The following is a 13,259-nucleotide window of genomic DNA, read 5'->3' as shown; positions in this document are numbered from 1 at the left end:
CTCCACCTCCCACGCATGCGCACTGCACAACCCTCCCGGCCCTGGAAAGCGCATGCGTCTTCCCCATCCTCCTCGCCGTAGCCAGGGCGCATGGGCGCACGGGGGCGCCTGCGCAGTGCGGCTTCTGTCCGCTTTCTGCCCTTCCCGTTTCCGGGACTGGCGGCTCCGGTGCGGGGAGGAGGCGCCGCCCGGCGAGGGCTCGGCCCCGGCCGTGGCCCCGGCATGCAGCACCGTGGGGCCGGGCCGGCACGCAGAAGAGTGGGTGAGTGTCCCATTGCCCGCGCCTGAGCGCCCCGGGGCTCAGCGCGCATGCGCAGTGGGGGGTGCTCCCCCCCGTTTCCTGGGCGGGGGGTAAAAGCACCGGGAGGGGGAGACCCTGCCTGGTGGGGCCGGCCTGAGGCAGGCGGGGCGGTGCCAGTACCCCGGCCTCCCGAGTCCCCCCTACTTACCCAAGTGTCCCCCCATCTCAGTTCCCCCACCCCGTTTTGTGTGTGTGTGTGTCCCCAGCCTTAGGGATGGAGCTCGCTGGCTGTTCACGGGCTCCGGGCAGCAGCCAGGTGTGCAGAAGGGATGAGGAGGTCACACGCACGCATGCATGTAAAACAAACCCGGAGGCTCTTTGGAGCAGCTGCGGTCGCAGACAAGTCCGGTCCTCGTGGCTTTGTCGCTCTCTGTGATGACTGCTGTGGAAAGAGCCATCATCCATGGAGTAAGAGGGGGGGAAAAAGATAACTGAAATCAGTTTGAAAGCGGCATCGGCAAACCTGAATTCGAAATGAAATGAATCCAGATGAACGGATTCTGTCATTCGCTTCCCTGGGCTCTGATTCATAACATTGCGTGCGTTTGCTACAAATACTTTTAACCAGTTTTTTTGGAGGAGGCATCGACTGGTGTTCCCAAAGCAGGTGAATGAAGGGTATGCTGTGGCAGCTTAGAAACCGAAGATGGAAAACAAAAAACAAACGGCCGCGTCTGAGAGGCCTTGCATGTCTCTGAAAACGCTGCATGTCTTTAAAACAGCAGGATTGTTTTAAGCAATCGTGGAGCTGGAGTCACTCTGACATGCTTGTGAAAGCTGTTGGGTTTGGATCTCGGCATTAGCCCTTTATGGAAAGATCACTTCTGATGAGAAAACTGTACTGGCAGCCTGTTGCTGTACAGCCATCGACTGTGACACTGCAGTGTCTTCAGAGGATGGTGAAAGGGTAGCTGAAATTGTATATGGCAAGTGGGAATATTTTCCTGGCAAGTTCTGCTTTGGGTTTGTGTTTTAATGCATTTGTAGCCCTTTTGGAATATGAGCAGTGTGGAAATGGAGGTAGTCAGGTCTGCCTCAGATCTGGGGAAAGAGGCATGAACCATCCAAGGCCCAATTCTGCCACTGGTGGTTAGCCTGTGTCCCCAGTAATCAGTTTTCACCTCTTCTGTAGCCTCCCTGCCTGAGGGAAGCCAATAGGTTACTTGGTGGGTTTAGGATCACATCCCTTATAGTGACAAATAAGCCAGTGCTTAGTCTGGATGCATGTGCTCTCTGCTGTGTGCTTTTCTGCTTGAGGAAAGGAAGCTGCTGTATCAGGCTGCTGAGGGGTCCTGCAGGCCCCTGCTGCTGTGAATCTCCATTATTTATTGTGTAGGGAATCTGTGCATGTTGATCAGTCAAATCCCTGCTGTGTATTGAAGTCCAAATCTTTTGTTTTGTGCAACCCCTTTCATGGCTGTGGAAAAATGGAAAGAATTTTTGCAAGGTATGATCTGCCCCTCTTGTTTCAGTGCCATATCAACCCTGTGTGATATAGGCCCGTACAAGTATAAAATAAGGCATATGTATGTGTCAAGTTCTGCTGCATTAGGATGGCCTTTTATATCTATTCTGCACTTGCATTGCTTCAGAGCAAGCTGCTCTGCATGATGCTGTATAGCAGAGAATTGAGCTCTGTGTTTTTAACTATGCCACTAGTCGGCAAGAACTTCTGAAGGTTCAACTGCTCGCCAGATGTCTGTTAGCATTGAACAGTGCCAGCGATGAAATGAAATCGTCTGACTAATAACTATTGTTAAATCATTCAGTAGGTTGAACCTAAATTCTGAAGATATGAGGATGTGTAATAGACTCTCCAACAACCATACGTGTAGCAGAATAATTCAAGATAGCACTGTAATTTATGATCTTTTAAAAGACATTTTTTAATAAACACTTGTGTTCAGAGCATGTAGCTTTATAGAATGAAGTTGGTCAACCTCATGCAATGGTAGGTATAATAAATAGTAATTTTATACTGGGGGGGGAAATCCAGATAACTTAGTCATGTTATTTGTCAGGGGATAACACTGCTCAGTATTTGCAAGGATGGATGCCTTCAGGCCCACAAGCAGTAAAAATAGCTGTGTTAACCTTGTCATTTTGTCCTAAGCCCTATTCCTAAATTTCAGTGCTTGTAATATGTGGTCTGTTTACTGAATTTCTAATTTTACACCACATCTTGCTACTATAATGGTATTTTAAAAATTAAGAGTTTAATACCAGGAGGTTCTTAGTTCTGTGAAAAACAGGTCAGAAGGAGTAAACCAGAGGCTTAGGAAAGTATGGGAATAAAGAAACAAAAAAGAAGTGTGTTAGATTTAATAGGACTTTGCCCTCCCAATAGGACTTTGGGCTGTGGATGTCACCATTCATTCTAGTGTGGTGGAAATGCAGGAAGGCTGGAAATGAATGTTTCAGGGGTGAAAAAGAAGAGAGATATGGGAAGAGAAATTTGCAGGACTTGGCTATGGACTAAGAGGAGGAAAAAGGAGAATTAAAATTATGTTTGAAAGCAAAGTGTCAGCAACCCTGTCTGCAGATGAATTTTGGACTCTGTATTTTGCTTGTGGATTACAGTAGCAGTGCTTAATAACCTTTCCTCCTCTTGTGCAAGAGGAGCTGACACTAGCATTATTTTACTGTGTGGATTCAGGGCAAGGGGAAAAGGGGCTTGTCTGGGATTCCTGTTTCTTTAGTTGCTGCCATATACTCTCTGCCACCTTTTGCTCTTCTGTTTTCTCCAGGCCAGGTCCTGTTTGAATCCTAGCACATGTGAGAGAAGATGGAGAGAGGCCCTACTCTTTGGGATGCTTTTCCTTTTTCTTTCTTCTTTTTGTTCTGAGGTTAAATTGTGTAGAATGAGTAGCAGCTTTTTAGTGGAAATGGCTCTGTAGTCTCTAGAGCCTAAATTTAGTAAAGATTTAGTCTGCTGTAGATGTGTGTTGATGAAGGCTTTTAGAGACCCAGTCCTCCTATTTCAGCAAAAGGAGATAAAGGGTTTTTTTTACATATATATAACTCAGCTGTGTTTTGCAGAGCTTGGCTTGTGGCTTAGAGCTGGCATCCATAAATAACACAAGCTGTATGTTTTGCCAGTTGTGTCTTCATTCTCCTTTCATTTCTCATGGCAATGTCTTGATGACATTTTTTAGGAAGAAACCATAAAGGCACACGTAATCGTGAGGGCTGCTTTCTGTGTTCTTTTGACTTTTATGATCTCGCCATTTCTGGTAGTCAGGCAGTGTTTAAAAGGGGTGAATTAACTATTTTCTTCTTTTCCGCCCTGTGGGAGGAAGCATTTCTTCTAATGCTGAACGGACAAGCTTCCACAGTGCATGTAGCTGCTGCAGAACGAAATCATGGTGTTGGATAATGAGCAGAGACCAGCATAGCGAAGGACACTGGAGTAGCTCTAAATGTTAACATAGTAGCTTGTACCTCTTTTTCTCTCAGAAAAAAATACCTCTTTCACTTTCTGTATCTTAAAGAACATAGCAACAGACTGACTTCACACTTTGGTGAAAATTAAGGTACAAGCTTCAGCATAAGCAGAGCAGGGCGAGGATATTGAACTGGGATACTTGGAGTGCACACATAATAGCAGATGAGCGTAGTAGTAAAAAGCAGAGCCAGCTACTACTGAAGGGCTTCCCTTCATCCTACAGATTTGTAATGAAAAGTTACTTAATCTTTTAAAGCGGATTAATGTTTTGTGTTGATAGTCTAACTGTTCTGCAGAGATTTTTCTGAAGTGCCTTAGATTTCATGTTGTATAGTTCTGATTTCAATCCTTGTCTGCCTATGTCCTTAGACCAACACGGCTATAACTGATACCCCTGTAACATGGAAGATATTGAATTTTGCTGTTTGAAATGGAATCTATACAACATGAAAAAGAGAGAAGAGTACATACCAACTGCAGATGCTTTCTCAGCCTGATGAAGGGTATTTATACCCAAAAGCTTGCTAAGAAGAATTTTTCCAAGTATTTGAGTTGGTCTAATACAAGATAGCAGATTTACCCAAAGAACCTTGTTTGCCTGGTTTGAGGACCAGGTTTCTACTGTTGTGGTGTGTCTGAGGTTCACTAGGTGTTATCCATACCTCCCATCGAATTATTATATGTGGGACTGTGTTCTTTGCTACCTGAGTTACTGAAGTGCATATGTATACAGGTATATATATTTTAAACCAGTAAATTACATGTTGGGTTTTCAGCGAGCGCAGAATTCTGCTGTCTGGGGCTTCTACCAATCCTGTACTTTAAGTGGCTTTTTCTTAAGAGCCAAGTTGGTTTTAAATTCATTAAATGTGGGCTTCACAAGTTGGCCCACCAGGGTAGTAGTACATTCTGATCCCGTGGGTCCTGGCTTCTCTAGCGTTAATGATGCTGAAATGAGGGAGTAGGAGCTTCATTTACTGCACTATAGCTACAGGGATTTTTGCTTTTAAAGGTTTCCATTGCATAGTTTAAAAGGAAACCAAAATCAAGGAGTGAAAATAAGCTTTGATTGCTGATGTATTTTTAATCTTTATTGATTTTTTGTGTGTGTGTGTGTGTGTTTTACTGTAAAGTGTTGTGAGTGGACTTTTCCAGAATGGTGCTATTTTTCTTTGAAAAAGAAATCAGGGGATTGTACTTAGCCCTAAATTACTTTTTAATCAATAACACACAAGGCTTGTGACACACTAGTTCATTTCCTTCCCCAAACCCTCAAACCTTTCTCCAGTAAGATTCGGAGGAGAGGCATGTCTGATATAGTATATTTTGTTACACGGGGTAATGTGGGTGAGTAAAGGAACTTGCCCTTAACCCTTCACTTGTAAGGGAACTGGAGAGCTTGCCTCAAGTTTAAAAGATTTACAATTTTACAAGCTGTAGGATTAGTCATTTGTACGCAACCATCTTCGCGTGGTGATTACTCTTAAATTTACCATTGGATTGCGGCTTAACCATCATCATTTTCTGTTTAAAAGCAGTTTTTATCTTGTAATCCCCGTGTAAGCATCCTGAGAGTCATGTGATTTAATTCCATTATTGCTCCAGTAAAATGGCTGTGATTTGAGTTTGCATTTCACTAAGTAGTAGTATGCAAAGCAGATGATAGGTGGTCTGTTCCAAGTGAGACTCTCACATGACTGGGTTAATCACTTGTTAGTTGATCAAGTAGTTTTTTTTTTTATGAAATGGGTTATACATCTTGGTATTTTCTAACACAAGATAATAACAGGTTTTAAGAATGTGTGTTTTGGAGGCGTGGTGGAAGGCAGTTGTTCAGCCTGTTACAGCTTAAAGGCAGCACATTTCAGCTCTAAGGCATCTGTGCTTCAAATGTGAAAGGAAGACGGACTGAACTGCTCCAGTGGTAGAACAAACATTGGGCTGGAAAAAATCAGCAGTCTGTGGCAAGGCTGTAGACAACCTAATGAGACTAATTAGCAATTAAAAATATGAAATGCTTTTCAACCATGTTCTCCCACCGGAACTGAACGTCCAGGGGAGAAAGAAAGATGAAGACTGGACAGTAAAATAGATTGGCAGGGGAGATAACATGACTCCCTTTTTCTCCTGAAAAGAACAGAATATAGAACAGCTACAGTGCAAGTATAGCATAAGTACATCACTGTAATTGGCCTTTTTAAGGTGAAGACCACTTTTTGAAGGAAAGAGCAACCTGGATCTACCTCCCACCCGCCCCCTGCCCAGCAGGTCAGTCTGTGGGGGGGGGGGGGCACAGATCAAGGCCTGCAAGGTGAGGGAGGGAGTGAGGCAGGGGTGAGTGGTGCCCAGGCCAGGCTGGGTGGTGGGAGGTTCAAAACCCAGGTGGCTTGTCCAGACACGCAGGGGAGGGGGCTTCCACTGCTGCACGTAGCCATGGGGCATATGCCCCCCCCCATCTGTGTGTGGGGCGGAGGCGGCTGCCACTGCGTGTTGGTCTCCAACCCTCCCACCACCTGGAGCACAGGGCCAAGGGGCTGCCTCAGGAGCGCTAAGGACCACAAGGGAAATGTCTCCTGACATTAGGTGCCCCCACCCACCCCCTGGCCTGGACCCAGCAGCTATGATCCACCTGCACCTGCTCTGCCCTTCCCTATGCCCAACAGCACATAAAACTGCTGCTAAACCTCCTGCTGCCAGGGGAAAGCACTGACTGCCTTGTATCTGCCCACCTTGCCTGGGAGTGCCGCTGTTCTCTGCCCCCATACTGCAGCTGCTCCTGGAGCAGTGTCGTGTGTGGGTAGTCTCTGCCTTGTCTCCTTGGTGCGGGCAAGACTGAGGCTGGGCTCTGTTCATGTCCCACTCTATGCTGTGGGGCATGTCCCAGCTGTGCCTCAGTGCATTTGTTCCCTGGTCATGGCCTGGAGCCTCTCTGGGCCTTTGGAAGCAGAGGGCTTGGTCCCCTCAGCAGGCAGGACAGATGCACGGAAAGCAGCATGACAGTAATGAGACCCAGACCCTGGTGCCCAGAGCGCCCTGGCAGGAACCCCCAGCTCCTCCCTCCCTGCTCTCCCTACACCAGTGCTTTCCTGCCGGGCACCTGGAGCAGCAAATCCCAATCCCCGCACACATGGGCTTTCCTTGCAGCCCCTGGCAGGGCCAGTCCTGCCTCCTGCTCCACCGTCCCATGCACTGCTCTCCCCTGCAGCCCCCGTGCTGGTGCTCGGTTGAGCTGCCACTCCCGAAGGAGCAGCTGAGCAGTGTGAGCTCTGCCTGGGGCTGGGGCAGGGCTCAGCACTGCCTAGAGCCTCCCTTCAGGCTGCAGCAGCTCCCACAAGTGCTGTCAGAGCCACGGGGGGAGAGGAGATTGTGGTGCACCACTGGTGCAGGGAGGGGCAACCATTGTGTCTCCCCAGGATCAGTGGCCGCAGGCTCCATGGGGCACTTGGTGACTCCGGCTTGAGACCAGCTCAAAGCTGGGCTGGAGGAGCCTGGATGCAGAGGACTGAGGGCCATGTGCGTTGGTGAGGGAAGAGTGGGGAAGCAGCTCCCTGCCCTGGGCCTGTGGCTGGCGGCGCTCAAGACCTGTGCCCTCCACTGTCCCTGTGTCCTTGGCAGGAGTTAGGCAGATCCAGGGCAGTGGCAGAGTCTGCTCTCCCACCACCCTGCTCTGGACGCCTGACCCCAGCCGGGCTGGGTGGTGGAAGGGTCAGACCTCAGTGTGCAGTGGCAACCTCCTCTGCCCCACACAGATTAGGAGGGCAAGTGTCCTCTGGGCCTCAGCCAGGGTGCATGCAGCAGTGAGAGCCCCCCATATGCCTGGATGAGCCACCTGGGCTCCCACCCTCCCACCACCCAGTCCAGCTGTGGCCCTGCTCCCCCAGTGGCAGGGGGCATCGAGGGATCATCACTCAGGCGGTCTGTCTCCGGCGGCGGTGGTGGCAGGGGGCATGGTTCAGCCTAGCCGTGGGTCACATATGGCGTCCTGACACTCCCAGAGCAGCAGTAGCTCTGGATCTCAGTCTCGGGGAGGCTGAGCACACGCAATCAACCAGTCAATTGTGATCTACCAGTTGGTGACCACTGACTTAGTTTATGGGCAAGTTTGATAAAACAGTCTCTCAAGTTTGAGAGCTACTGCTGATTGGATGAATTAAAATGAGGTTTAACCATTTTAGAATTTAAAAAGTGCTAACATTTCACTTTCCAAGTTTGTATCTCTCATCTTTTTGGATTTATGAAGAGTAGAAGTCAGGCATTTTTCAGAATAGACACTACTCGGTAATTTTGGAAATATTTGAGATTTTTATTCAAAAGTTCTTCCTCTTATCAGCATCTCCTTGGCTTATTGCAAAGTATCGGATCATTGATATTCAGAGTAATCTCTAATCCACTTAATATATGGGTAGTAAGAATTAACTAAGAAAGATGAAAAAAAGTGTATGAGCAAAATAAAACATCCAGTAACTTTGATATTACGTGCAAGTAAAAGTTAAAGCCTAGACTTGCAAAGGCGGACACAGACTTGTTAAGTCAGAGGGCAGGGCATTCCTTGTTTGTTGTGGATTTCATTTTTTTTTGTATAATCTTAAACGGTGGATGAAAACATGTATTACATTTCATAACCCAAGAAAAGTGTTAACAGGAGCTATTGTTGCATTGAAGCAGAGTTCTATTTGGAGTCCTTTTACAAAAAATAAGTAATCGCTTAATAGTTGCTTACGTTTATAAAAATCCAACCAGTTCAGTTCTTACTAATATTTATGCCTCTCAAGACAGCAAATTAAAGAATGTAACAATGACATTAGGGAAATTATAATGGAGTTTGCAGAGAAAGCTGCTGGAAAATAAGCCCAGCTACTACTACAACCTTTTCCGGACCTGTATCTTGCAAAGTAAAACATTAATCTAAGAATTCTTGTTACTGTTAGTTTGGCTTAAAATAGAAGATGACTAATCTTTCATAGTTACTTTGTGCTTAACTACAAATCATGCATGCAGTAATTGGTACCCTGTGGGGCTGAGGTAAGGTGGCTCCTGGTGTTTTTCCTTGAAATCGCTGTGCCGTGTTTCACTGTGTTAGGGCACCTAATATAAGAAGTAATAAACTATGTCACTGTGTTTTAAACTGGATTGTTGATCTGCATAACAGCATTAATGTTCGGAGAATGTAGGCTCTACTACATGGTTTCCTCTATCTGTTGTGCAATATGATAGTTTTTGAAACGGGGCAATTCATGAATTCTCAACATTTGAAAAGCTTGATTGTTTTGTTTTGTTTTGTTTTGTTTTTTTTAAACTCAGATGTTGCATAAATATAACTTTTTTCCTCTTTGGAACCTGCCAAACAGTTTAACTAAGATTGACGTCATCTTTCTTTGAAAAGTACAACTTTCAGCTGTACAGATTGCTACCTGTATTTGGGGTGTTATTCTCACTATCTTCTGAAAAAGAAGGAAATGCAATTTAAAACGAGATATCAGTGCTACATTCCGGTTATAAAATTAAATATAAATGCCAGCATTCACTGGCTCATTTTCTGGCGGTGTTAATAAACCAATTTATTTAGTTTTTTTATTCGCTTCTCGGCCTCTTGAGGGCTCATATCGTGTGCTATCAGGGGTGGCCAACCTGCCTCTGTAGATGTCCTGTGGCAGATCAGGAAGGGGACGGGCAGCACAGCAGCAGAAAGTGCAGAAAGCAGAGGAGCAGATCAGACAGGGAATACAGGGCTAGGAGCAAAAAGCACAGCACCGGAAAGGGAAGGGGATTGGAGTGGCCCGGGGCTTAATTTGTAGCATGCCTGTCTAGAAAGTTGCCCCCCCCCTCCCCCCTCGTGCACTGTATTAAGACACATGTGACATTGCTTTGAGTTAAGAGAACTTTGTTAACTTAGTCTTTGTACGAGAGTATTCTGGGTTTATTTTGAGTTAACCGCATGGGAGTCTGATTATTAAATTAGGAAGTACTGTAGCTCTAAATTTATCCAGTAGTCTTAGGGTGGTCACTGGTGCATCCCCAATACACAGGACATCCCTTTGGAGAGGCGAGGTGGACTACTGGCCACCTCAGCCAATCAGTGGTGAGGGGTGGGACCGCCGCCTTGGCCAGTCAGCGGTGAGGGGTTGAGCCACCAGGCCCCTTGGCCAATCAGCAGCAAGGGGTGGGGTCACCACAAGGCTACCTGCTTCTCTGGGCTGTGCACTGCCCTACCTCGAGGCACAGCCAATAGAATTGCAAGGACAAGTGATTTATATGTATTTCCACCAATGAACTGAAAAGCAGAGCTTTTTGCAGTCCAGCCCTCATTTAGAAATGGATGGGACAAAGGTTTCAAAACAGAACAGCCTGATACAAAACAGAACCGTTGGCCACGCTAAGTAGCCTACACTACAGTTACGTAAAGCAACAACTTACCTTGTTTGCAGTACCAGACTTACCAACACCTTACCGGAGCTTTAAGGACACTAAGCAAAGATGATTGTTCTTTGGATGTCTAGGCCCTTAAACTATATTTTAACTTTTCACTGGACAGCAATAAAACCTGGCAAGTGAATTAAGAGAAGCAGTCATTCAGGCGCTCGGTAAAGTTTCAAGTTTGCACCTGTTTACAAAAATGGCAGATCTGAATAGCTGCAGACTATTTATTCTGTACCTCCACAAGGAAGATCTCACAGTTCCCCTTGTGAGGGTCTGTCAGTTTTCGTGGTTATTTGTTCAGTCCTAAAATCTCTTCTTAACCAAAGGTTTGCTTGCTGTAACTATGTAGAATACTTTCAAAATACTATCACTTGAGATTATTTTTATTTTATACTGTTTCACAGAAGTGACACTGCATTACTAACCAGTCCGTTGATGATGTCTTTTCAGATTATATCAGATATGATTCTGTACATTTTAGAAGCCTGAAGAAAGGGCACGATGTCAAAATAACACATACAGCATTTGTAAGGTATGGGGGTTTTTTCCTACTGCTCTGTATCTTTATCGCAGGCTATATTTGTCTTTTTAATACAATTATTAAATGAAGCCAGTATAGCAACTATAGTAATGACATTGTCTAAACCCAAGTAGTTAAATTACTGAAAGAATCTTTCTAAAGTTTGCATGTGTCTGGAGGTCCTGGGGGCTGGGAGGCCTGTTGGTTTTGGAAATCTTCTGCTCATCTCTCTTGGTTTATGATAACTTGCTTGATTTGTGCTGCTAGAGGTGTGCTTTGATTTAAAATATATATTTCTGTATCTATCTATATCTCTATATCTCTTTATATTAAATTAAAAAAATCATCTGAGATAGATAGATAGAGATATAGCAAATGTTGGTAACGTTTAAATTTTGGTTTTGCTCCTGTTCGGAGGAATTAAGCATTTCCAGATTTTTTTTTTTCATTTTGTCAGTTCTGAGAAAGTTAAGACAACTCCCTCTGTGGGAAAAGAAATCATAACTTTTTTGTTTTGAGAATTCTTTGTCTTGGTATTTATCTCATGATGTGAATAATAGGGCCTAATCTCTTATTGTGCAGTAGTGTAGATATCATGAAATGATTTGAATTGAAAGAAAGGTTGAACAGTTGTCACTTGAAACTTTTGCTTTGAGACACTTAATGAAGTTTGAAAAATTTTGATTTTTCTCAATATTATTTGCTGCTGGAAAAGTGTTTTCCAACCAAAACATTTCTGGACAGCTCTGATTACAACCCCTTTAAGTTTTTTTAATTCTCCTTTGCTACTGGAATTTTGCCCCTGAGAGCAAGCTCCAAAATTGTTGGTGCTTGAAGCCATTTTTGGTTGCTAAACTCCCCAATTTTAATGTGGTATATAATATCAACTGTCAGTCATTTCATCTGCCTATAATTTTAGTACTTGTGTGCCCCTGTGATTAAAAACTTGATCCTGAGAGGTGCTTGTCATGAAAAGCTCAGTGAATCCAGTCAGTACAGGTGAATGATGCTAGGATATTTTAATGCATACACGTTCAGAAGCTTCTGATTTCATTTTGATTAGCACAAAATTGAATTCACTTGAACCTGCCTAAATATTGAATGACCAGTGCACTTTATTTTCCTGATTAGCTTAGGATTGAATATGGAGAAGGCAATGCTGGTTTATAAGGCACTTTCTAGAATGCATATATCTCGAGTCATTTTACAGAGGGGCATTTTTATATACTGCATTTCAGTAAGAAAAAAGTACTCTTGTTCAAAAAAACCCCTCTTGCTTAACCATTAGCCTGAATTAAGGAGAATTGCTTTGGAGACCTTATGAAGATTAAATTAATATAATGACTTCAGCTTGTATTTACTGCACAGTGTGGAAATAGTGATTTTTAATCAATCCATCCTGCTAACAACTATATTTGATGGATTGAAATCACTGATTTCCTTCAAAGGCCCAATTTAAATAATTGTTTTTCATCAACTTGCCCACTGCATTTTTTTTTTTTTAAAGAAAGCCGCATTTTGTTTGGTTGATATAGCAATTAAACCACACCAATTTACAACTAAATACCTTTTTTACAGTAGATTTTGTACATACGTTTCCTAGTAAAAATGTGTGTGTGTGTGTATATATGTATATGTTAAGAACTATTTTTAAATATAGCTTAACTTATGAGAAATACTACATTTTAGTCTGGTGTAAAATGGTGAAACTGTGTTCAACTAGACGATTAGCTTTTTGCTCATATTTGTACTGAATTGCAGTAAGGTGGCAACTTGAATTTTATCAAGCACACAAAACCAGCACTTCAGGCTTATTAAACAAAACTTTAATATTTTGGAAACAGAAACTTTTAAAAATCAAAACATGGTGCAGGTTTATAGCTGATTTATTAGAGACTGGTATTAGCTCTTATAGTATTAGAAGTACGAACTGTGGTTAGTAAATTAAACCAATTATTTTAGGTCGCACAGGAAATTTTTCTAAAATGACTAGCAGATGTTTTTGTACCCAGTGTTTAAATCGTATAATTTTTCCAAAAACTGTTCTATAGGGAAAAATATTCTATAAACCATGAAGTTTGTCTTCTTGGTAAAGCCTTTTCATTGTGAATACAAAACAGCTTGAAAAAAATTACATCTTTATTTTAAAATTCATAAATTTCTTCTAAAATTTATTTTGCACAGGCTATCTTTACCTAGGGCTTATATATTTGCTTACACTGAGGAATAAAGCTCATTTCAGAAGTGCATGGGGAATACTAAAAATGTATCATCAACAAATACTCCCACAGATTGGCACATCCATTAATTTTGAACATGGCCATTTTGAAATTCAGAAGTAGTCCACTCAAGATAACTAGCATTATTGTCTTAAATTTATCATTTACTAGCATTGCAGTATATGGTAAGCAATCCTTAAGAATGGTTAAAAAATAGTAAGCTTACTAACCAGGTGATCCAGAAAGCTCAGATGTGTCTGCATCACAGTCTTCAAGTTCATTGCCTTCTGAGAAGTATTTTTCATAATGTTTCATTCAAACTGCAGGAGCTTGCATCTTTTTATTGTTCTGTTTATC

The 13,259-nt window shown here is 43.4% G+C and overlaps 1 protein-coding gene across 1 annotated transcript in view; it reads left to right on the top strand.

The window, feature by feature from the left end:
• The first annotated feature begins 168 nt into the window (after positions 1-168).
• Positions 169-13,259, top strand: part of ZDHHC7 (zinc finger DHHC-type containing 7) — a 34,742-nt gene continuing 21,651 nt past the window's right edge. Inside the window, exons 1-2 of the mRNA XM_019535962.1 lie at positions 169-262; positions 10,614-10,695. The gene's annotated coding sequence lies outside the window, so the exon portion shown is untranslated. The remainder of the gene's footprint in view (positions 263-10,613; positions 10,696-13,259) is intronic.

The sequence above is a fragment of the Crocodylus porosus genome, unplaced genomic scaffold (assembly GCF_001723895.1).
Source record: "Crocodylus porosus isolate Cpor-Errol unplaced genomic scaffold, CroPor_comp1, whole genome shotgun sequence".
In the NCBI taxonomy this organism is placed as follows: Eukaryota; Metazoa; Chordata; order Crocodylia; family Crocodylidae; genus Crocodylus; species Crocodylus porosus.
This window is presented reverse-complemented; position numbering and strand designations above follow the sequence as displayed.